Source organism: Hypanus sabinus, chromosome 6 (assembly GCF_030144855.1).
Source record: "Hypanus sabinus isolate sHypSab1 chromosome 6, sHypSab1.hap1, whole genome shotgun sequence".
NCBI lineage: Eukaryota > Metazoa > Chordata > Chondrichthyes > Myliobatiformes > Dasyatidae > Hypanus > Hypanus sabinus.
The window spans coordinates 14,572,659-14,598,125 of NC_082711.1; the positions used below are offsets into that span (position 1 = coordinate 14,572,659).

Sequence of the window (25,467 nt, forward strand, 5' to 3'; positions counted from 1 at the left end):
CTCCAGCTTCCTCTCCCTCATCCCCTCACTTCTTCCTTGTTCCTCCCCTTCCTCCTATGTCCCATCTCATCTATGCCCATTCCTAATCTTCTACCTCTTCTTTTGTCCTTCTCTTTTTCCCACCCCTACCTTCTCACCTGTCCCTTCCCCCTCACTCCTCCCCCAGCTCCCTCTTCTCTTTCCTCATTCCCCCTTGCATTACCCTCTCCATAGTTTCTTCAATCTGTACTCGCTGGAGTTAAGAGGAATTGGGGGTGGGGTGGGGGGGGGGGGAGAGGGGAGGTCTCATTGAAACCAATTGAATATTGAAAAGGCTTAGATAGAGTGGACATACAGAGGGTGTTTCCTATAGTGAGTGCCTAGGACCATTTGAGGCATGGTCATGTGGATGAGGGATTGATCGTGTGGATAGTCAGAGGCTTTTTCCCCATGGCTGAAATGGTTGCATCAAGAGGACACAGGTTTAAGGTGCTGGGGAGTAGGTACAGAGGAGATGTCAGGAGTAAGTTTTTTTACGCAGAGAGTGGTGAGCGCGTGGAATGGGATGCTGGCAATGGTGGTGGAGGCGGATGCGATAAGGTCTTTAAGAGGCTTTTAGATAGATAGATACATGAAGCTTAGTAAAACAGAGGGCTATAGGTAAGCCTAGAAATTTCTGAGGTAGGGACATGTTCAGCACAACTTTGTGGGCCAAAGGGCCTGTATTGTGCTGTAGGTTTTCTATGTTTCTAAGGACCAGAGGGCACGGCATCAGAATAGAGGGGCATCCCTTTAGAACAGAGATGAGGAGGAATTTCTTTAACCAGAGGATAGTGAATCTGTGGAAAGCATTGTCACCAACACCTGTGGAGGCCAAGTTATTGGGTATATTTAAAGCAGAGGTTGATAGGTTCTTGATTAGTAGGGTTGTCAAGGGTTATGGGGAGAAGGCAAGAGAATGGGGATAAGGATTCAGCTGTAATGAAATGGACTAATTCTGCTCCTGTATCTATTAATCATCATCCATATATGCTTTCTCTAACCTCTACTCCTTTTCTCAGAACTAATCCCAATCCTGCCCCTTTTAGTGTAATCTCTCTCTCTCTCTCTCTCTGTCTTGTTTTACGGCAGTTGGCACCCAGTTTAATGGTGTATTACCGCCACCTTCTGCTCCAGATTGTGTGATAGACTCACATTCTAAATCCCTTCACCCAATCGCACACACACACATACCCTAACCTACACTTTATCCTCCCATCTTTGGCCATCCTAGTACCCTATTCCTGTTTATCCATCACATCCTATAAAAAAACCCTGTACCCCTTAAGAAAGCTAAGAATTCCCTAACCTGTGTTCTCTCACCCATGCCAAGCAACCCCTTTAATGTGAATTCCTGCACCCCCAATTCCCTTAGATTAATTCTCATCATCTCACTCTGTACCCCATACTTCCTGCAACTCAGAACTACATGTTCCACTGACTCCTCTTCCTGACATTTCTCACACAATCCTGTCTGGTGTTTCCCTATCAATTTCAATGTTTGGTTTGGTGCACAGTGCCCCAGCCTTAACCTAGTCCACACAATTTCCTCTCTTCTGTATCTACTACCTACCCTAGTACCTGCAACACTTTTTTTGTATTTGATATAAATGTCTCCCTTTCCCCTCCCTGTCCCTTCTTTCTCGCCACATTTGGTTAATTTTTTCCCAGATTACACACTTAACCTCTGCTTTACTGATACTAATGTGCATTTCTATATTTTCTTTCTTTAATGCCCTCTTTGCCAACTCATCCACCCTTTCATTCCCCTTCACCCCTACATGAGCTGGAACCCGTAGAAATTTAACCTGACCTCCCTGATTTGCATCTCTTGTGACTGACTGAAGGACTTCATGAAGTACATCTTGCCGGCTGTTTGAGTGGGAAGACATGAAACTTGCCAGTACTGAAGATCATTCTGAGCATATCAACGCTTTGACTAATCTAGCTTTCTCCACCCAACGCAACGCAACCAACACTGCCATCATCTCCACCGCTAACTTATCAGATGTTCTTCTGCTGATTGCAATTGCTTTTGCTGGTATAGCCACCCCAAACCTTGTCACTCCTGTTTCAGGTTCCTTAGCACCATCTGTATAGACCTGAGTATAATCACTATACTTTTCCATCACATGACAGTTAAATGCACTTACCAAATCAGTTTTATATTTTCCTTTCCTTTTTACCTCTAACAAATGCCAGTCTACGTCAGGCCATACCAGCTTCCATGGAGCTACAACCGGATAAACTACTGAAGGACTTATCCTTAGATCAAACACGCCACATGATCCAGCAATATCATTCCCTACCCGACTAAAGTTTTCCCTCTGAAACCTCCCATTTTCCCAGGACTCCTGCAACACTCCTTTAGTAGGGTGAGAATCATTTTGTCCCTGCAAATTAGCCCAGTAGTTTGCCACCAATTGCATCGTTCGGTGTAATACTGCCCTCCGACGTTTTATGTTGGCTGAGGAGGCGGAGCCGAGCCGGAGGTGCCCTTTAAAGGGAGGGGGGCGGGCTGTCCCAGGATGCTCGGCGCGGTGGAGGGTGACAGCGCCATTTGTGGGGCTCCGAGGTGAGCAGTGTCTCTAACTTTCCCCCCGCATCCTCGCCCCTTCTCCCCGATGGCTCGGCGGCCCCCTACCACAGGGACTCAGTGGCCGACAGCTGTGGGCAATGGCTGGCTGGTCGGTGGCGGGCTGAGCGGGGGGTTTTGCCGCCGCGGTCCCCCCACCCCCCCCCCCCGTGAGGGGAGCGCGGCGCCGAGGCCCCGTCAATCGGCTCCTCCTGCACCTCACACTACCCCCGCCTCCCTCGACCACTCCTCCTTCCCTCCCCATGCTCCCCAGGTCGGTAACCCACCCCAGCCCCTTTTCCTTCCCCCAACCTGGCACCGTCTGCATCCCCAACTGCTCCACTGCCCTCCCCCAACCCAGCCTCCTCTATCATGCACCTCCACTGTTTTCCTGGCCTGAGTAGATTTCCAGGCGTAAGTTTTGAAGTCTGATTGTGTTAATTTGGATTTGTTTATTGTGCTGTCTTCCGTAGAATCGTCCACCTATAAAGTTTATTATATATGAATTAACTTAACTCTAATTTGGTGTGCAGTTTAATTTACACAATATTATACCTTATTCAAGTGCTTCTGGAAAACATCAGCTGAAGTGCTTTTTAATATGGTTGCTTTATCAGGTGTTTTTGACAGGCATTACTTTTAAGTAATTGGTTCAGTTTTTATAGCAGAATTTTACTTGGCTTGGATAAGAATTCACCTGGCCTTTTATGGATCATGGTGTTTATTGCTGAGGCTTCAGTTGCAGGATTCCTGTAATGGATTGGTTGCAACTCAAATCACACTTTATAAGGAATATTTTGAGGCTAGTGGACTTTGGTGTAGGTATAAATCTATTTTTGTATTAAAAAAACCGGTCATATACTGATGGTAATTTTTATGGTCTGCTACATGTTTGTGGCCACCGGATATTTGATAAGAAAAATTGGTACTTCAGAGGCTCTAGTGTGGGGGAAATTAAAGAGTTTTTCCATTAGAATGGAGTTTGAGTATCAGAAAATATGACTCAGGAACCCAATCCTAAAGTCCCAATACTTTGTCCATAGTTCAAGTAATTCTCCTGTCATTGTCACATATACCAATGTTCAGTGGAAGAACTTACTTTTGCATACCATCCATTCAGTTTGTGCTTCCATCTAATAAAAGATGTGCTGGCATTGGAGAGAGTCCAGAGAAAGTTGAGTTATCCCGGGAATGAAATGGTCTGAGATGGCCCTGGGCCTGTATTCAATGGTGTTTAGAAGAATGAGATTTCTTTGAAAGATCAGGGGTTCACAACCTTTTTTTTAATGCCATAGAGCCTTACCCTTAACCTGAGGGTATAGGAAACCAATAGAGTAGACTGAAGAGGATATTTCTGATAGTGGGATAGTCTAGGACCTGGGGGCATGGCCTCAAAATAGTGGGATGTCCCTTTAAAACAGAGGTGACAGGGGATTTCTTTAGCCGGAGGGTGGTGAATCTATGAAATTCATTGCCGCAGATGGCTGTGGGGACCAAGCCATTAGCATTAAAAGCAGATGTTGACAGGTTCTTGATTAGTCAGGGCATCAAAGGTTAGAGGGAGAAGGCAGGAGAATGGGTTTGAGGGATAATAAATCTGCTACGATGGAATGGTGGGGTAGACTTAATGGACAGAATGGCCTGAATCTGCTGCTATGTTTTATGGTCTTATTTCATTGCATTAAGACAAATGGGTGAATCAGTGCTCTGAGATGGTGAGGAGGAAGCATCATTACAGGGTAATGAAACAGACAATATACAAAGACAGCTGGAGCAAGGGGGAAGGTGCAGATTGTAAAAAGAAAATCAAAAGCTGAATGGACATAACTGGAATAAGTTATGGATATTGTGAAGTGATCAAGGGTGAGAATGATGATCTGTCTGTACTGTATGGGGTAAAAGTAGTAGGAGTGGAAAGTATTTTTGCTCAGAAGATCCACATACAGGTATTGTGCTGTTCAACCTTTGCTGTATTCACTGCCTCTTTAGTGTGTGTCCTGTTTACAAATCCACTTTTTACTATAATGGCTAGCGTGTCATATCTCAGTCATGGCAATACCAATATTGTTTCGCCCCATCTATCCAATTTAAAAATAAGTAAATAAATAAATTCTGTTAGTGGAATATTTTTCAGCAATCCAGTTATTTTCCTAAACTGCAAGTGTAGTGGGTTTGGATGGAGCTGAGAAATAGCATATGGGAAAGACCTTAGTCCTGACAAAGAGTCTTGTCCCGAAACGTCGACTGCTTCTTCCTATAGATGCTGCCTGGCCTGCTGCGTTCCACCAGCATTTTGTGTGTGTTAGTGGCTTAAACAGGCATGTTTAGTCTAGTTACAGGTAACAAGAGTATTTGAGTACATACTGGGCAATCCAAATTAGCAATAATATGGAGGATAAATCGTTTTCTAACAGGAGGTTGTTGACCACAAATGAAAGCCGTGACTTCTGTTGTTTGTAATGCATTTCAATAAGTTAAATGAAAATGCACTGTTCTGCTGCTGCCAAACAATAATTTCACGTCAGATGTCAGTGACAGTAAACCTGACTCTGAAGCTGTGGATAGTGAGGAGGTTTGTTAGTCAGCAGAATTTAGACCAGATGAAAATGTGAACAGAGAAATAGCAGACAAGAATCAGTCAGGACCTTTAAGAGACTTGAGGAAGAGGGGAAATCGGGGCTTCCTGAAATCGGCAATACAGTGAATAAGCTGGTGAAGCAGGCATACAACATGCTTGCTTTCATTGATCATGCCATTAAGTGTAAAAGTTGGAAAGTCATGATGGCAGCTACGTAAAACTTTGGTTAGGCCACACTTGGAGTATTGTGTGGTTCTGGTCACCATGCTATAGGACAGATCTGGAGGGAATGATTTGCCTTAATGTTGTACAGATCACTCTGAGGTTAGACTAAAAGCATTTGAATTGTGACTTTATAGAAAAATGGTCTTTCACAGGTGGCAAGTATTGGAGGCCATTGTTTTAAGGTGGGTGGGAGTTTTGTTTTTGGTGATAGTTGCCTGGAATACTAGGGGAGGTGATGGAAGCAAAAATAGGAATGCTTTAAGTGGCATTCGGACAGGCGCATGAGCAAGCAAAGGATGGAGGGTACACGCCACACAGGTGGATGGGATTAGATTAGCATCATGTTCTGTGCGGACTTGGTGGGTCAAAGGGCCTGTTTCAGTGAATTTAGATCAGTGGGATAAGGAAACGGGTTGTATTGTGTAATGCTGAAGGGTCAGTAAACTTCCATATACAGGGCCTTCGGGGAAGGGGGCTTTTATGTAATTTTGTAGAAGGATCAAAAGTGAATTAATTCACTGAAGTCCAACTCTTGAACCTAAACAAAGGAAAATATGAAGGTATCAGGCAGAGCGTCTGTACGTATCAGGTAGAAGTTGCTCTGGTAGAATACATGGTTTACAGCAAACAAACCTGAGGATGCTGGAAATCCTCAGCAGATCGTGCTACATGTTTAAGGAAAGAATAAAAAGGTTAACATCAAGTTCAAGATTTCTAGCATCATTTTTTAAAACTGTCTGGTCCAATCTTTTCCCCACTGACTGTCAAGAAGTCAAAGGCCTTGTACCAATTCAAAAAGTAACTAGGTCTTGGATATCCCAGATGAATTTCTGATACAAGAGGTAGCTTTAGTCACAAATTCAAAGCCTCTTCTCCCACATCTGGAAGAGAACATAACTAGAGGCTGTAGAGATATGGTCATAATGATCATCTTGAGGAAGGAGATATTAAATATAACTGTAGAGAGTTGCTGTTGTTTGTCACAGGGAGAATTGGGGTCCTTCTTAACTGCCTGCTCCCCAAGTTGCAGTGTAGATATCATCCATCTAAGGGCAAATTTAACTTCATGTCAGCTCCAAAAGCAGCACCAACTATGATGTATTTTTCAATCTCTCAATCCTTTTCTGATCATTTGAGGGACATACTTCTCAAACTTCATTTTCTGCAGATAGCTGTCTCTCATTTGCTTCATAAAGCTGTGCTCTGATGAGCAGATCTACAACATCCTATCTCGAGCAACATAAACAAAATGCTCTGGAAGCATGTCATTACAACTAAGCATCTTCAGCCCTTAAATGTTCCCAGTTGGGCTGAGTACTATCATTATTGTCTTGATATCTGGAGAATACAGTAAAATAGGCTTGCATTTAAAATTCATACAAATCAGCAACCCCCCAAAAATATGGGCACTTTCCACCTTTTGAGCTGCCCCAACAATGGCAGATATCTGGTGAAATTCACCTTCACTTTTGATGCATTTGCAAAGGCTTTGGCCATCTGAAATAAAAATCAAGACCACTAACCTCAGAAGTTCATCTTTTTCTGGGCCATGATGATCTCTTGAGTACTTCAAAGATATTGACGATCTGCAGTGAACATGTACTTTGGGGAGTGTTGTGCAGTTTCACCAGACTGATTTGTGGAATTAGGAGGTAGGATATGTGAGAGAAGTGAGTGATTAAATCGTCTAAAGAGGCAGTTGTGTCTTTAGCCTAATCATAATTTTATACACTTCAATGGCTTGAATTTCTCAATGCTTCACTTTACACTTTTCGGAGTTAAATTCTGTCTGCCATTACCTTTTCTCCTTTCTAGTTGATCTGAATTCTGTTGTAGTCATATCCATTGACACCATTCTTAGTGTCATTTGTAAATTTACTGTTTCCCATCTATGATTGGTAGTCTGATGGTCATAGCTGCAGGGGGGTCTGGACCAAGCTCAATCTATACAAAATAAGCAGCACTCTTTTTCCACCTTTGCAGTCTGGCTAAATTGAAAGCTGTGGGATGTAAATTTAATAAAGCAAATCCAACGTTACCTCAAGAGTATGCTAAATTTGAAAAATAATCTGCTAGAGTTGGTGGTGGAGTAGAAACAGCATACCTCCTTCCTCCATCCCTCCAGCTTTGTATCTTTTGTCCAAAGCCATAAATCTATCTCTGTCTCTTGTAACTAATTAATCGAAATAGTTGTTGTTTCTTTCACCTAAACCCTTCTATGATATTGCACACAGCTTTAATATATCAGAACAAGACCGGCTTCCATTACACTGCAGAGCTTGTGTTCTTAGAATCGTTCTGGTAAATTTCTGTACATTCAGAGTTCAAGTTCTTGCCTAAAATATGATGACTGAATTGGATGCAATATTCTGGCCTTGACCTAACCAGAGCAGTTTAAAAAATTTTGTATAAATTTCCCTCCTTTTCAGCTTCTAAATGGAGTATAGAATCCCCTATGTTTTGCTATGAGTTAGTAAGTCCTGCCTCCTTCAAAGATTTGTGTACTGCACACCCTAGGCTCCTTGGCTTCTGCACGTTCATTAAATTTCTGTCATTAACTGTCAAAATACATCAGTTCACACCTCCCTGTGTTTAAATTATTTGCCTATTCAGCTGCTCTATTTGATTGGTTTCAACCACATTGTTTGGCAAATTTCTGAAATTTCATTCTTTATATCCCAATCTTTGAGTCAAAAATAAAGAACTGATATTTGGCATGGAATCTTTAGGAATATCTCCCAAGATGGCGTTCCCAACATTTTATTGCCATGGAACCCCTGCTATTAACCAAGGGGTTCATGGACCCCAGGTTGGGATCCCCCCTCTAGAACAATAGTGTAGTCACAATTATTTGTTACAACTGTTTTCTGTTTTTACGCCTTTTTCAACCAAGCTTAACAACAATCTTTTATGACCATTGTTTTGATGTCTTTTGTGGCACATTGTCAAAAGTTTGTGATAAAATCCATATAGATACCATCCACTTTTTTCCTTTCATTAATCTGTTACTTTACTAGGTCAATTCATTAGGTTGATCAAATGTTATCTGCTCTTTTGCAAATTCTTACTGGCTGTTTTAATTAACCAATTATTTCTAGTGCCTTGCCCTCCACTGATGTAATGCTGGCCAGCCTGTGATTACCTGGAATGTTTGTACCTTGGACAAGGGTGTCCTGTTTAACAACTCCAGCAGTCTTTCTCTCCCTCCTTTCCATACCTAAGAAGATTGAAAGGCACTTGTGCTGTCTTTAGCCAAACTTCCCTTAACCTGAGATGTTGGCCATTCACAACCAGTGACATAACCCCTCTAAACATGCCCACTCTTTCCAATATATCTTGCCTATCAATTTTCACCCTATCTATTACCTCTGTGGTCAATTGGGTTCTGCTGATCTTGTATCAACTTCCTTGTTCTCAGTAAGCATCAATAGATAGTACACCCAAGAATTCTAGACCTACATTTTTGTAAACAGATCACATTGTTAACAAGAGAATCGTGACTGGCACTTCATTGCTAAAAGAGGCTTCCAATGCATTGACTCATTGACTGCTATCTTTGGCAAAATGTTAAGCTAAATATCTAATTCACTGAGCAAGTATAGATGATGCTGCTTAGAGTGCATGTTGTTCTTGGGGGTTGTGGCCAATGTTTATCACTTAATCTGTGTATGTCACCAGGAAAATGATCCAGGCAGATCACATTGATTTTTGCTGCCTGTAGGGAGCTTGACTGTCATGTTGCTCTCATGAGAAAAGTGCATTCTTTCAGAGTAATTGATACTCTTATGAACATAGAACAATACAGCACATTACAGGCCCTTTGGCCCACAGTGTTGTGCTGACCCTAACACCCTGCCTCCCATATACCCCCCCACCTTAAATTCCTCCATATACCTGTCTAGTAGTCTCTTAAACTTCACTAGTGTATCTGCCTCCACCACTGACTCAGGCAGTGCATTCCACGCACCAACCACTCTCTGAGTGAAAAATCTTCCTCTAATATCCCCCTTGAACTTCCCTCCCCTTACCATAAAGCCATGTCCTGTTGTACGGAGCAGTGGTGCCCTGGGGAAGAGGCGCTGGCTGTCCACTCCGTCTGTTCCTCAGTTCTGGGATATTGTGAACCAGGGTGTGCTATATCGATGTGCTCTCCTCACTACTCCTATCAGGCAGGAGGTACTGCGGCCTTGGGAGACACATCAAGTTCAGGAACAGTTATTACCCTACAACCATTAGGCTCCTGAAACAGTATGAATAACTTCTTTCACCACAACTCTGAACTGATTCCACAACCTACAGACACTTTCGAGCACTCTACATCTTGTTCTCAGTATTATGTATTTAGTATGTTGGTCAGTCATTGTGTGTATAGTTTTTCATTAATTCTATTGTAATTTATTTTGTAAATGCCTGCAAGAAAATGAATCCCAGAGTAATATATGGTGATGTATACATTGATAAGTTTACTTTGACTTTTTAATGTAGTATGTGACTAGTAATGTAAAGGAAGCCAGCAGTTTACAGAAGTGGTCTGTTTTGGACTTGATTCTGTGGTCCTAGCCTGCATGTTTTGTATGTTGCATGGTATGTATTTTGTATGTATTTCTCATATGTATGTATTACTTGATAGCTTGTTTAGGCATGGGCACCTAAAGTTAGGCCATATCCTTGCATGTCCTTCTGCTTGAGAATGTTTGGAGGACCTTATAATTTTTTCCTGTCTCAAAGCCTGCTTTGATAAAAATCTCACGCAAATGACAAATGTTTTGGAGCAAAGTTAACCAGAGATGGGGTCATAAAGGCAGTATTCTGTTACTTCCTGTATAGCTATTTTTATTCATATGAGCTGCCGTTATCTCGAAGTACATGGTTTTGCAGAGGATGAAATGCTGATGAAATCAAAGATTTTTTTCATAAATTCCTGCAAGGTGTTTAGCCCATTTATGTCAGTGTTTTACATAGCAAACTGTTCTTATTATGTTTGCTATAATCGCAGCTACCACAGGAAGTAACAGCAAAAGCATACTCAAGATTTGCTGATTTTGTTCTCATATCCATGCTGGCGGCATGTGCCACAGAATCCTAGAAGTCTGCTTTCTTCCCCCCTTTCTCTAGTGAGATTGGCATACAATAGTTTCGGAGGTGTTGACATTGGTTTTGGAACTTGGGCCATTGCCCTGCATATGGGGGAAAAAAGTCACAGACCTTCTTGGGTGGATCCAGGTACTTGCATTTATTGTTGTGCTTTCCTGGGAGAGGCACAATTAAAATTCTTGGCTTATTTGGATTGGAAGAATAATAAATTTCTATTCTGTAAGGTCGTCAGCATTCCAGAAGCTTATCATTGTGAGGAATGCATCCACTACTTTGGAGCAAATTTGCTCTTTCCATACATTGGCATCTTTCAAATCTTCAAAGCACTTCTAATGTAGGCTGTAATTTTATACTCTGGCCTTGATCTCATTACCCTGTGAACCTTATTCTATGATTCATGTGAGAGGACCAGAACTGAACATGGTATCTGGAATGATGTCTAAGACAACAGACATAGGAGCAGACTTAGGACATTAGACTAGGAATAACTGTGCATAGTTCCCTGAAAGTGGAGTCTCATGTAGATAGGGTGGTGAAGAGGGCTTTTGGAACGCTGGCCTTTATAAATCAAAGCATTGAGTACAGAAGTTGGGATGTAATGCTAAAGTTGTACAAGGCATTGGTAAGGCCAAATTTGGAATATTGTGTGCAGTTCTGGTCACCGAATTATAGGAAAGATATCAATAAATTAGAGAGAGTGCAGAGACGATTTACTAGGATGTTACCTGGATTTCAGCAATTAAGTTACAGAGAAAGGTTGAACAAGTTAGGTCTCTATTCATTGGAGCGTAGAAGGTTGAGGGGGGATTTGATCGAGGTATTTAAAATTTTGAGAGGGATAGATAGAGTTGACGTGAACAGGCTGTTTCCATTGAGACTAGGGGAGATTCAAACTAGAGGACATGATTTGAGAGTTAGGGGGCAGAAGTTTAAGGGAAACACGAGGGGGTATTTCTTTACTCAGAGAGTGATAGCTATGTGGAATGAGCTTCCTGTAGAAGTAGTGGAGGCCAGTTCAGTTGTGTCATTTAAGGTAAAATTGGATAGGTATATGGACAGGAAAGGAGTGGAGGGTTATGGGCTGAGTGCGGGTAGGTGGGACTAGGTGAGATTAAGGGTTCGGCACGGACTAGGAGGGCCAAGATGGCCTGTTTCCGTGCTGTGATTGTTATATGGTTATTGTTTAACTACAGTGTTGTGCATGAATATTGTTTTAATTTGCTGACTTGGAATCCATTTGTTCAAGTTTATTATTGTTATGGCAAAATTGTTATTGCAACCTCCTCCAAAGAGGGAATCTGTTGTGGAACCATAGAACACTACATCACAAAGAGGCCCTTCGACCCATCTAGTCCATGCTGAAAACTGTTAGTCTACCTAGCCCTATTTGCCCACACTTGGGCCATAGCCTGCATATCCTTCCCATTTATGTACTTATCCAAACATTTTTTAGATCTTGTAATTGAACCTGTATACACCACTGCTACTAGCGACTCATGCCACACTCGCAGCACTGAATGAAGAAGTTCCTCCTCAGTTTTCCCCTTAAATTTTCATCTTTCACCTTGATCTATGACCTCTAGTTCTAGCCTATCCAGATAACCTAAAGTTCTTTATCCTTGGGCTGAGTCCAGTAAATCTTTTCTGCATTTCTCTAATGTCTTAAACCTTTTAAAAACTTGTAGTCACTTTACCTTCTCTTCGAGTCCATTATCTTCAGCTTTCACATTCTTCTGTTACTTTCAACTAGAGTTCTGAGAATGTTGGGTTAGAAGAGAATGTTGCTTAGAAGTCTGTACTCTATTTTATTGTTTTACCTCCACTGGAATGTAAGGCTTGAAACTTGTTTAACATTGCATCCACCCTTGACATTTTGTTTATTATCCTTTTCAGAGTTCATTTTGCTTCCAAATGTATAATTTGTCAAATTTACTGACAATGCTGCAGAAGTGGGGCTCATGACCAATAACAGCAACCACCCCTCCATACCCCAACTACCATTACTTTATCATTTTCTAGTCAGTTACCTTAAGGTCTGTGCCTGGTATTACTTTATGGACATACAATCAATGTATATAAGCTATCATGTGTATTTGTGTTATGTTTGTTGGTATTATGTGTTAAGACTGTAGGATATAGAAGTAGAATTGGGCCATTTGGGTCTTTGAATTGGGTCTGCCATTTTATCATTGCTGAGCCAGTTTTCCTCTTAGCCCCAGTCTCTTGCCTTCTGCCTGTATCCCTTCATGCCCTGCCCAATCAAGAATCTGTCAATCTCGGCCATAAATATACATAAAGACTTGCCTCCACAGCTGCTTGTGGCAAAGAATCCATAGATTCACTTTTCTCTGGCTAAGGAAATTCCTTCTCCATTCTAAAAGGGCACCCCTCTATTCTGAGGTTATGTTCTCTAATTTTGGATTCTCCCACTCCATCAAGGCCTTTCGCCATTCAATAGGTTTCAATGAGGTCACGCCACGTTTTTCTGAATTCCAGTAAATACAAGCCTGGAGCCACCAAAAGTGCTCTTCATATGATAAGCCATTCAATCCTGGAATCATTTTCATGAATCTCCTTTAACCCTTCTCCAGTTTCAGCTCATCCTTTCTAAGATAAGGGGTCCAGAACTGCTTATGATACTCCAAGTGAGGCCTCACCAGTGCTTTATAAAACCTCAACATTATATCCTTGCTTTTATATTCTAGTCCTCTTGATTCTGCCTTCCTTACCACATACTTGATCTGCAAATTAACCTTTAGGGAATCCTGCACAAGGACTTTTAAGTCCCTTTGTGCCTCAGTTTACTTTTGTATTTTCTCTCTTAGAAAATAGTCAACCCTTTCATTTCTTCTAGAAAAGTGTATGATCATACACTTCCTGACTCTGTATTCCATCTGCCACTTATTTGCCCATTTTCCTAATCTGTTCTTTTCTAACATCTCTACTTCCTCAAAACTACCTGCCCCTCCATCGATATTCATATCAAATGCAAACTTTGCAACAGCCATCAACTTCATCATCCAAATCATTGACATATAGGGTAAAAAGAATTTATCCCAACATGAACCCCTGTCGAATCCACTAGTCACTGGCAGCCAATCAGAAAAGCTCCTGTTATTCCCACCCTGTCTCCAGCCAGTCAGACACTGCTTTATCCATGCCAGAATCTTCCCTGTAATACCATGGGCTTGTAGCTTGTTAAGCATCTGGTTCAGGTGAAGAACCTTCTTCCTAGTAATAGTAACTTGACAAACTTCATGCCCCCTGACACCTGGAACTTCTGCCATACTGCTAGTGTCTTCCACAGTGAAGACTGATGCAAAATTCTTAAATCAGTTTGTGCACCATTTTGTTGTCCCCCATTACTACCTCTCCAGCATAATTTTCCTGCAGTCTGATATCTACTCCCACCTCTTTTACACTTAAGTATCTGAAGAAGCTTTTGGTATTCTCTTTTAGTGGCTAGCTTATTTTCATATTCTATCTTTACCTTTATCTTATTGTGCATTGGATCTGGTGTAACAATTATTTTGTTCTCCTTTTATACTTGTATACTGGAAATGACAAAACAACTGTGAATCTTGGAAATTATCAATGAATTGGACTTTATAATGTTTAAGTGAGGTTTTAACACTGAAGTACCATTACACACTTTCCTGTCCAGTTCAGTGGGGGGGGGGGGCGGAATTTACTTTTCTTTTCATCACCTAACCAACAATTTTAATCCTTGCTGCTGCTGCCAGTTTTGTTCCTTGGGGTTTGATCTTAATTCTAAACTAATTATGTACTACATCAAATATCCCTTTGAAAGCCCCTATAATCTTTATCAAATCTGTTTTTACATTGAGTTAATTGAACAAAATATTTTCCTTTGATAGATACATGCTTGCCTTCTCCACAAATTCAGTTATCTGTCAAATTTTGCCCATTATTGAAATTTTTAAAAGTTTCCAAACAACTGAAGTTAACCATCTTAAAAACCATAAAATGCTGGAAACAGTAGACCATGTTCTGATAAGGGTTTGTGGGAAGCGGTTAGCTGAAGCACTATAATTTCTTTTCAGCAAACTACCTGACTTGAGTGTATCCTGTTAAAGTTTATTGTCATATGCAACCAAGTGGAAGTGTTCCTCTGGACAGACCATGGTGCATTCATATGACTTGTCATGCACAGCACATTAAACAATGGATTACCATTAATAAATTAATAAAATATAATTCAAAATGCATGCACTGTACAATACAAGTGAACAATATGCTATCCTAGTGACAAAATCTCGCTGATGGCAAGGTATTCATTAGTTTCACAGCCTGAGGGAAGAAGCTGTTACCCAGTCTGGCCGTTCTGCTCCTGTACCTCTTTCCTGTGGTAGTGGGCAAGGGATTGTTGTTTGGGTGGTAGGGATCCTCAGTAATGCTTCAGCCACTGCATCTATAATGCTCCCAGTAAATGTCACAATTAGGGGAGAGGGAGACTCCGATCCCTTTGGGGTTTTGCTGTCATTCAATCCAGTATTTTTATCTTATATTCCCAGCATCTACTATTTTTATTAACAAATGTAGATAATCATATTAAAATGGAGATTAAAATGAAGTGTGTGATTTCAGTTTAAACTGGAGTTGTAAACTTTGGCCAAATTCAAATAATTTTTTTCACTCTCTAAACATGGCACCATTGCCTGTGAAATGCTTTGGATAGTCTGAAAGTTGTGAAAGCCTCTTTTCATAAGCGCATTCCTGTTCCACCCAATGTTTTTGACTTGTATGTGTTAATTGAAGCATGCTTTCTTTCCCAAAGGCATTAAAAAAATACCCCATGCCTGCCACACCATGAGCCTCCACATCCAGCACATCATTCTCGACAACTTCTGCAAGCTTCAATGGGATCTTGCCACAAAATGCATTTATGTCTTCTCCCCACCCCACTTTCTGCAGGATCACTCTCTCTGTAATTCTCTTGTTTATTCATCCCTCCAATAATTGTCTCCTTGCACTTGTCCCTGCAAGTAGAACAAGTCCTACACCTGCCCATTCACCTCATTCAGGGCTCCAAGCAGTCTTTCCTGGTGAAGTAACACTTAACATGCAAATCTGTTGAGTTTGTTTACAATATCTGGTGTTGTGATGCAGCCTCCTCTACATCAATGAGACCTGATATAGATTGGAGGACCACTTTGAGTACCTTTGCTCCATCTGCAACATGCAGGATATCCTGGTAGCCATTCCCATTCCAATCCACAACGAGGCCACTCTCTAGAATGGAGGAGCAACACCTCACTGTCAAGGTAGCTTCCAACCTGATGGCATGAACATCAATTTCTGCAATCTCTAGAGATTTTCTTCTTTCTCCCCCCCCCCCACCCCTCCATTCCCCACTCTGGTTCCCCTCTTCTCACCTGCCTATCACCTCTCTCTGGTGCCCTTCCTCCTTTTTTCACTTCTGGTCCACCTGACCCCCCCACCCACCTGCCTTTACTTATTACACTTAGTTGTACCCCCTTCTCCTTCACCTTATTCTGGCTTCCTGTCCAGTCCTGATGAAGAGTCTCTATCCAAAATGTCAACTATTCTTTCCATAGATGCTGCCTGACTTGCTGAGTTCCTCTGTCATTTTATGTTAGTCTAGATTTCCGCTATCTGCAGAGTTTTTTAATTTGGAGACACATTTGAACTGTTGACAGTTGAACTGTTTGTGTTCTTTACTGTAAACTACTTTTTTCAAAGCTTAATTCGTATTGTTAGTCTATCTCGATGCTGGCTGAGCTTGTGTCCCTGGGAATCTGGATTTTGGATCCAAAATTGGCCTTTACATTAACTCCCATAGCAAATATAAAATAAACGGCAATGTCTCGAGTTGCTAATGTTTTAAATATTCAGCTTATTTGGCACCAGCAGCCCAGGTTCATTTCCTGCCACTGTCTGTAGAGTTTGTATGTTGTCTTCTTGACTTTGCCTTTCTACAGTACTACAGTTTCCTCCATGTTCCCAAGTTAGAGGGTTAATTGATCACTTGGGTGTATTTGGATGGTGTGTGCTTGTTGGGCCAAAAGGACTTGTTACTATGTATTTGGATAGCATGGCCTCACTGGGCAGCAAGGCCAGTTACTGTGCTGTATCTCTAAATAAAATGAGCAAACAATGTGTGAAAGAGCTGGAAGGTCCTGAATGGGTCAGGTGCTCATTGGTGTGCATTGCAGACTTGATGATTACAACTTGAGAAGTTGCACAAAGAGGCTAAAATGTTGATTATGCATGAAGGAGTTAGAAGTTTTGCCTATTTGGGAAATGTAGCCAGTTAGTAGGCCAAATGCAAAGAGTTGAACTGCCAGAAGACATCAAGAAGTATCTAAGGTAGGAAGTGTTTACAAAACTGTTTTGTAATCTTCCGAATGCAAGATGCAGTCATGAGGTATGACAGGGCAACTCTTGTTCATTAAACTTTGGAATCCTGAATTTCGTAATTGGCTATAATGACTTTCCCCATCGATTATAGGGGTAAATTTAAGCATTTTGTATTGATCTCATTTAGTACTTTTTTTGGACTGGGATTAGGTAATTCGTAGTTTGTTTTGCTCAAATAGAAATAGTTGGCTGAAAAGGCTGATTTGTTTATGTACTAGGTACTCAACATTGCACGCCTTCATAGTTGTTTTGAGTTCCACCAGCAGTGTTAATTGTCTCTGGATCACCTAGCTTATCTGATCTGAAATGTGGGCTGTTTTCTCTGCACAACTACTATTTGACCTGTATTTCCATGGATTTTATGTTGGCATTTCCTCATGGCTTTAGTTCATGAGGAATAATTGTATTCCCCAACCAACATCTGTACATTAAAACTTTGATAACTGAGACCTTTGACTTTGGTACCAAACTGTAGTTTTTGCAGACTCCTGTACATTGCCCAACACATGTTTAATCAGCGTGTTAGAAGTTGTGCAGCAGTGCGGTAAATTATCTTGTGAACTGGCATGTGGGAAATAGGGTTTAGATCCTGTGGATTGGTATCCAGATCCCTATGAACAGTTTTCATAATGGATTAAATTTTACCATACAGCAAATTGATTTTATGTTAGTGGGAATGTGTTCAGCAATTAATCTGAAAGGGACACCAATAAAATGCTACACTGGTATTGCAGTTGAACATCATCTGTATTAATAGTTGTTTTGAGTTCCCTGTTCACCTACCTAGTTTCCTGCAATGGGATTTGAAATTTTAATCTTAAATGAGGTGTCTAGAGGGCATTTAGAGATGGAAACAGGGAGGAGCTGAGGACAATACAGAGGGACCTGAAAGCCAAGAACAGGGAGGCTGAAGACAGGTATAGGAGGAAGCTTGAGTGGAAGCTCCAGCAGAACAACAAGAGAGAGGTCTGGAGTGGGATGAGGACCATCACTGGGTTCTGGCAAACCAGCAACAGAGGAGCTGAAGGGAGTGTGGACAGGGCCAATGAACTTAACCTGTTCTTCAATAGATTTGACACTGTGGCCCCTGCCCATCACCCACATGATTCATCTGTTGTCGGCCCCCAACCAACACATACTTCATTCTCCCCTCCTACCCCTCCTCACAGCCCCCCACCCTGCTCTCGTGACTACGCCCCTCCTACACCTGAAACCACCACGGTGGGTTTCACAGCTGAACAGGTGAGAAGACAGCTGAAACATCTCCACCCAAGCAAGGCTGCAGGCCTGGATGGTGTCAGCCCCAGGGTGCTCAAAGCCTGTGCCCCTCAGCTATGTGGAGTACTGCACCATGTCTTCAACCTGAGCCTGAGTCTCCAGAAGGTTCCTGTGATGTGGAAGACTTCCTGCCTCGTCCCTGTACTGAAGCCCTAGTGGCTCCAATGACTACGGACCGGTGGCATTGACCTCTCACATCATGAAGACCTTGGAGAGACTTGTTCTAGAGCAGCTCTGGCCTATGGTTAGGCCACACTTAAACCCCCTCCAGTTCACCTACTAGCCCCAACTAGGAGTTGAGGATGCTATCGTCTGCCTGCTGAACCGTGTCTAAGCCCACCCGGACAAGCCGGCGAGCACTGAGAGGGTCATGTTTTTTGACTTCTCCAGTGCGTTCAACACCATCTGCCCTGCTCTGCTGGGTGAGAAGCTGACCGTGTGGTAAGTGGATGCTTCCCTGGTGTCATGGATTATTGATTACCTGACTGGCTGACCTCAGTACGTGTGCTTGCAACACTGTGTGTCAGACAGTGGTCAGCAGCACTGGGGCTCCACAGGGGACTGTCCTGTCTCCCTTTCTTGTCACCATCTACACCTTGGACTTCAACTACAATACAGAGTCTTGCCATCTTCAGAAGTTTTCTGATGACTCTGCCACAGTTGGATGCATCAGCAAGGGAGATGAGGCTGAGCACAGGGCTATGGTAGGAAACTTTGTCACATGGTGTGAGCAGAATCATCTGCAGCTTAATGTGAAAAAGACTAAGGAGCTGGTGGTGGACCTGAGGAGGGCTAAGGCACCGGTGACCCCTGTTTCCATTCAAGGGGTCAGTGTGGACATAAAGGAGAATTACAAATACCTGGGGATATGAATGGACAATAAACTGGACTGGTCAAAGGCTGTCTACGTGAAGCGTCAGAGCCGTCTCTATTTCCTGAGGAGACTGAGGTCGATGCTGAGGATGTTCTACGAGGCTGTGGTGGCCAGTGCTATCATGTTTGCTGTTGTGTGCTGGGGCAGCAGGCTGAGGGTAGCAGACACCAACAGAATCAACAAACTGGTTCGTAAGGCCAGTGATGTTATGGGGGTGGAATTGGACTCTCTGACGGTGGTGTCTGAAAAGAGGATGCTGTCCAAGTTGCGTGCCATCTTGGACAATGACTCCCATCCACTCCATAATGTACTGGTTAGGCACAGGAGTACATTCAGCCAGAGACTCATTCCATCGAGATGTAACACTGAGCGTCATAGGAAGTCATTCTTGCCTGTAGCCATCAAACTTTACAACTCCTCCCTCAGAGTGTCAGCCAATAGGCTGGTCTTAGACTTATTTCCACTTGGCATGATTAACTTATTATTATTTAATTATTTATGGTTTTATATTGCTATATTTCTTCACTATTCTTGGTTGGTGCAGCCGTAACGAAACCCAATTTCCCTCGGGATCAATAAAGTATGTCTGTCTGCCTAACCATAACTGAAGTTCCACAAGAGGAAGGCACTGTGTTGTAGTGATTTGTGTTAGTACAAACAACTGGACCACCTTGAGAAACCCGCGCTACTGCCTGCAAGGAGTTTGTACGCATCCCCTTGACTGTGTTTCCTTTGGGTGTTCGTCTCCTCCACATTCCAAAGATGCACAGGTTACCAGATAAATTGGTCACATGGGTGTAGGGCTTCATGGGTTTATTAGACTGTAAGGGTTTGTTACTGGCTCTACCTCTAAAGTACTTTTGTTGTCCATCAAAAAATTCCCAATTTTTGGTTCTGCTGGTGAGTCTGTATGTGAGAGTGCAGAGTCTGTATGTTCCTGTCAGGGCTAAAGGCAAAATGAATAAGAATAAGGAACCTTAGTTCTCGAGGGATATTGGAACTCTGATAAAGAAGAAGAGAGAGATGTATAACATGTACAGGCAACAGGGAGGAAATAAGATGCTTGAGGAGTATAAAAAGAGTAAGAAAATAATTAAGGAAGAAATCAGGAGGGCTAAAAGAAGACATGAGGTTGCTTTGGCAGTCAGGGTGAAGGATAATCCTAAGAGCTTCTACAGGTATGTTAAGAGCAAAAGGATAGTAAGGGATAAAATTGGTCCTCTTGCAGATCAGCGTGGTCGGCTATTTATGGAACCAAAAGAAATGGGAGAGATATTAAATGGGTTTTTTTGCATCTGTATTTACTAAGGAAACTGGAATGGAGTCTGTGGAAACAAGGCAAACAAGTAGGGAGGTCATGGAACTTATACAGATTAAAGAGGAGGAGGTGTTTGCTATCTTGAGGCAAATCAGAGTAGATAAATCCCCAGGACCTGACAGGGTATTCCCTCAGACCTTAAGTGAGACTAGTGTTGAAATTGTAGGGCCCTGGCAGAAATATTTAAAATGTCGATATTGTTTAAAAAAGGCTCAAAAAGTAAGCTGGGAAATTACAGGTCGGTAAGTTTGACATCGGTAGTAGGTAAATTATTGGAAGAAATACTAAGAGATAGGATCTACAAGTATTTGGATAGACAGGGACTTATTAGGAAAAAGTCAATATGGCTTTGTGCGTTGTAGGTCATGTTTAACCAATCTATTAGAGTTTTTCGAGGAAGTTAACAGGAAAGTGGATGAAGGGAAGGCAGTGGATGTTGTATACAAGGACTTCAGTAAGGCCATTGACAAGGTCCCGCATGGGAGGTTAGTTAGGAAGATTCGGTCGTTAGGTATACATGGAGAGGTAGTAGATTGGATTAGACATTGGCTCAATGGAAGAAACCAGAGAGTGGTAGTGGAGGATTGCTACTCTGAGTGAAGGCCTGTGACTAGTGGTGTGCCACAGGGATCAGTGCTGGGTCCATTGTTATTTGTCATCTATATCAATGATCTGGATGGTAATGTGGCAAATTGGATCAGTAAATTTGCTGATGATACAAAGATTGGAGGTGTAGTGGACAGTGAGGAAGGTTTTCAAAGCTTGCAAAGGGATTTGGACCAGTTGGAGGAATGGGCTGAAAAATGGCAGATGGAATTTAATGCAGACAAGTGTGAGGTATTGCACTTCGGAAGGTCAAACTAAGGTAGAACATACAAGGTAAATGGTAGGACACTGAAGTGCAGTAGGACAGAGGGATCTGGGAGTACAGATACATAATTCCTTAAAAGTGGCATCACAAGAAGATAGGGTTGTAAAGAGAGCTTTTGGTACATTGGTCTTTATAAATCAAAGTATTGAGTATAAGTTGGAATATAATGGTGAGGTTGTATAAGACATTGGTGAGACCGAATTTGGAGTATTGTGTGCAGTTTTGGTCACCTAATTACAGGAAGGATATTAATAAGGTGGAAAGAGTGCAGAGAAGGTTCACAAGGATGTTGCCAGGACTTGAGAAACTGAGTTACAGAGAAAGGTTGAATAGGTTAGGACTTTATTCCCTGGAGCATAGGAGAATGCAGGGTGATTTGATAGAGGTGTATAAAATTATGATGGGTATAGATAGAGTGAATACAAGCAAGCTTTTTCCACTGAGGCCAGGGGAGAAAAAAAAAGTGGTCATGGGTTTAGGGTGAAGGGGGAAAAGTTTAAAGGGAACATTGGGGTGGGGCTTCTTCACGCAGAGTGGTGGGAGTGTGGAATGAGCTGCCAGATGAAGTGGTGAATGCGGGCTCACTTTTGACATATGAAAAACTTGGACATTTATGGATGAGAGGTGTATGGAGGGATATGGCCCAGGTGCAGGTCAGTGGGACTAGGCAGAAAAATGGTTCGGCATAGCCAAGAAGGGCTAAAAGGCCTGTTTCTGTGATGTATGTTCTATGGTGGATTCTGGCTCCATCTACAGTTCTTCAGCCACATGTTTGCGGTTAGGTAGAGCAGTGACAGTTGTGCTCAGGGCCGTATCTATTACCTTTCTTAGGATTTTCCACTCAAAGGCATTGATATTCCCATATCAGGCTGTAATGCAGTCAGTCAACGCACTATCCACCTATCTATAGAAATTTGCCAAGAGTTTTGACTTGCTGAATTGCACTGGACTCTTGAGGAAGTAGAGGTGCTGTTGTGCTTTCTTGATAATATTAATATGATGCATCCAGGACAGGTCCTCTGAGATGGTGATACCCAGGAATTTAAAGTTGCTGACCCTGTCCCCCTCTGATCATCCAATCAGTAATCTGATTGATTACTGGCTCATGGACCTCTGGTTTCCCTCTTCTGAAGTCTACTATCAGTTCCTTGGTCTTATTGATATTAAATGAAAAGTTGTTATTACAGCACATTTCAATCTCCCATTTGTATGTTGGTTTATCACCACCTTTGATACAGTCCACAACTGTGGTATCATCAGCAAACTTATATATGAAAAAGGAATTTGGAGAGGGGAAAAGCATCAACTTTTCAGGTCAATGACTTTTCACCAAAATGAAATGTCAATTATTCCTCTATTGTGCACTCCTTGACCTAATGGAAATTTCTGGTATTTTCTGTTATTACCTCTCTGGTTTGAAGCCAGTAATGATCTGAGAATCACAGGATAAACATCAATGTGATTTGAAGAAACTGACTGTGCAAGCTGAGATGTAACACAATGGAGGGTGGTATTTATTCCCTTCCATAGATGTTGCTTGACTTGCTGTGTTCCTCCATTTTGTGTACAGTATCTGTGTCAAAATTTCCAGCATCTGTAGGATCTTGTTTAAGGTATAACAGTACTTCATTGAGTTTTACTTTTGTTCGAGGTCCTATATACCTGATGTATATTACTGACAATCTTTGTGTGAGAGATTGAACACATGCTTTTTGTATTTGATCTCTTAGCACCACAGCTGTCGTGTGTGTCCTCTACAAAATGCAAAAAGACTTCTATAACTCATCCCAAACCAACATCCAAGAAGACTGATAGTTGAAGTTGCATGGGAACACACCACTGATGGATTCCAAACCCCAGCTCCCTCCTGTTATGCACCACTGCAGTCTGTAAACCACTGTTTCATTGTCAATGTTAGAATTCCTGAATTCGCTCTTCAATGTACTGCATATTTTCAGAAAGACAGCAGTGATTCATTCATAATAGCTGCTGCCTTCACTTTTTCAGTTGTGTAAGGATCAGCAATAAATGCTGTCCTTGTTAGCTGCCCCATCATAGAGACAGTAGGTTGAAGGAACCCATTTCTGTGCTCTAAGTCTGCATCAGCCACCCATTTTTTTTAAACAATAATCCTACGTTCATACCCCAGAAGCTGGTGAGGGAAACTGTCCTCACTCAGTCTCAACACTTCCCTCTGCTGACAGTGGCCTTACTGATAAAATATTTAGTATCCAGTTGCAGTGTCTCTAGTCCCATTGCTCTGAACATTGGTGCTTCCCAAGGTTGTGTGCTCAGCCTGCCTGCTGTTCAAACCATGTCAAGTTTGGGATGGCATAACAGTGGTTGGTCTCAGTAAGAATGATGATGAGATGGAGTACAGAGAGGAAGTTGAGTAGCTGGTGAACTGGTGTGAAAAGAACAACCTCAGCCTGAAAGTAGAGGAGATCAAGGAAGTCATTATGGAGGTCAGGAAGGTGCAGATAAACCACCCCCCTCTGTGAATGCATGGTTCCTCCATAGAGTTAATTGTACAAAGTTCCTGGAAGTTCCCATCATGGGTGACCTCACCTGGTCCTTTTAACACCACTGCTCTCAGCAAGAAGGCACTGCAATGCCTCCACTTCCCAAGAAGATTGAAGCAAGCAAGGCTCAAAGGCCCCCCCCCCCCCCCAAATCTGATCTTAACTGCATTTTCACAGGAGAACCATTGAGAGCATCGTCCAAGGTTGCATCCCCATGTAGTATAGGAGCAGCCGATCATCAGACCCAAAGTATCTACAAAGGATTGAAAATGGTTGAGGGGATCATGGGGGTCTTCCTGACACTCATTGGGGACATTTATCAGGAGCACTGCATACACAGGGCCCTTAGTATTCTGAAGGACACTACTCTTTCATCCAGCATCCTCTTTGACGTTCTACCATCAGGCAAGAAACTGCGATTCTTCCTTCAGGTCTTAGGCTTCTGAACTCCCTACCACATCACAGTCAAAGTGTCACTGTTTAATATGTTTTGTACTTTATAATAATTTGTGCACTTTAGCTTATGCATGCTTCATTTGTAGGTTTTTATTCTTGCCTTCATAAATTATCATGTGTGATATGTTATGGGAACACAGGACACAAGCAGAATCGGGCTGTTGAGCTCCCTGAGTCTGCACTGCCATTCCATGACTGATACCAGATCCTACTCAACCCCATACAACACAAAATCTGGAGGAACTTAGCAGGCCAGGCAACATCAGCAAAGAGTACAGTTGACACTTCAGGCTGAGACCCTTCATTAACCCCATACACCTGCCTTCTTGACCTGTCCTTTGATGCCGTGATCAATCAGAAGCTATCAACTTCTGCCTTAAATATACAAATGGACTTGGCCTCCACCAAAGTCTGTGGTAGAGCATTCTCTAGATTTACTACTCTCTGGCTTAAAAAAAAATTCCTCCTTACCTTGTTCTCAAAGCTCACTCCTCAGTTTTGAGACTGTGCTCTCTAGTTCTGGATACACCCACTATAGGAAACCATCCTCTTCACATCCACCCGATCTAGTCCGTTCATCATTTGGTAGGTTTCAATGAGATACCCCCACCCCTGCATTCTTCTAAATTCCAGTGAGTACAGGTCCAAAACTGCCAAGAGCTCCTGATATGTTAGCCCTTTCATTCTCCAAATCATCCTTGTGAACCTCTTATGGACGCTCTCTCTAATAACAACACATCCCTTCTGAGACATTGGGGCTCAAAACTGTTGATAATACTCCAGGTGGCCCGAATAGTGTTGTAGCGGTGTGCTACAAACAGCGCTAAAATTACGACACGGAGTCGGTAACTGCAGTCGAAGGAAAAACTTTATTCGAAAACTTCAGCCTCACTTTTAAGCCTCTGTCAACCGGCCCCCCATGGCGAAGAGGCTCCAAAGCTCTGTGCTCGCAAACCCCCGTAGGCTATCTAATTGTGAGTCGGTTCGCATACGCTAGGAAATGAGCCGCCACATAACCCCCCCCCAGAACCGGCGATACACCCCCCAATGTCCACAGCCTGGGCCAGAACCTGCTTGGGAGGTCGGCCTCTGCGCCGAGGCGCCGGAAACTCGGCCGGTTGCGCCAGGTCCACATGGGCCGGCTTGAGGCGGTCCACCGTGAAAACCTCCTCCTTCCCCCCAACGTCCAGCACGAACGTGGACCCGTTGTTCCGGAGCACCGTAAACGGCCCCTCGTATGGCCGCTGCAGCGGTGG

The 25,467-nt window shown here is 42.6% G+C and overlaps 1 protein-coding gene across 4 annotated transcripts in view; it reads left to right on the top strand.

Moving 5' to 3' along the window:
- Positions 1-2,544: 2,544 nt before the first annotated feature.
- The window catches only part of nktr (natural killer cell triggering receptor), a 245,398-nt gene continuing 222,475 nt past the window's right edge, over positions 2,545-25,467 (top strand). For 3 of the 4 annotated variants that reach the window (XM_059971740.1, XM_059971738.1, XM_059971739.1), the window contains exon 1: positions 2,545-2,593. The gene's annotated coding sequence lies outside the window, so the exon portion shown is untranslated. The remainder of the gene's footprint in view (positions 2,594-25,467) is intronic. The other variant, XM_059971737.1, reaches the window with a different exon arrangement.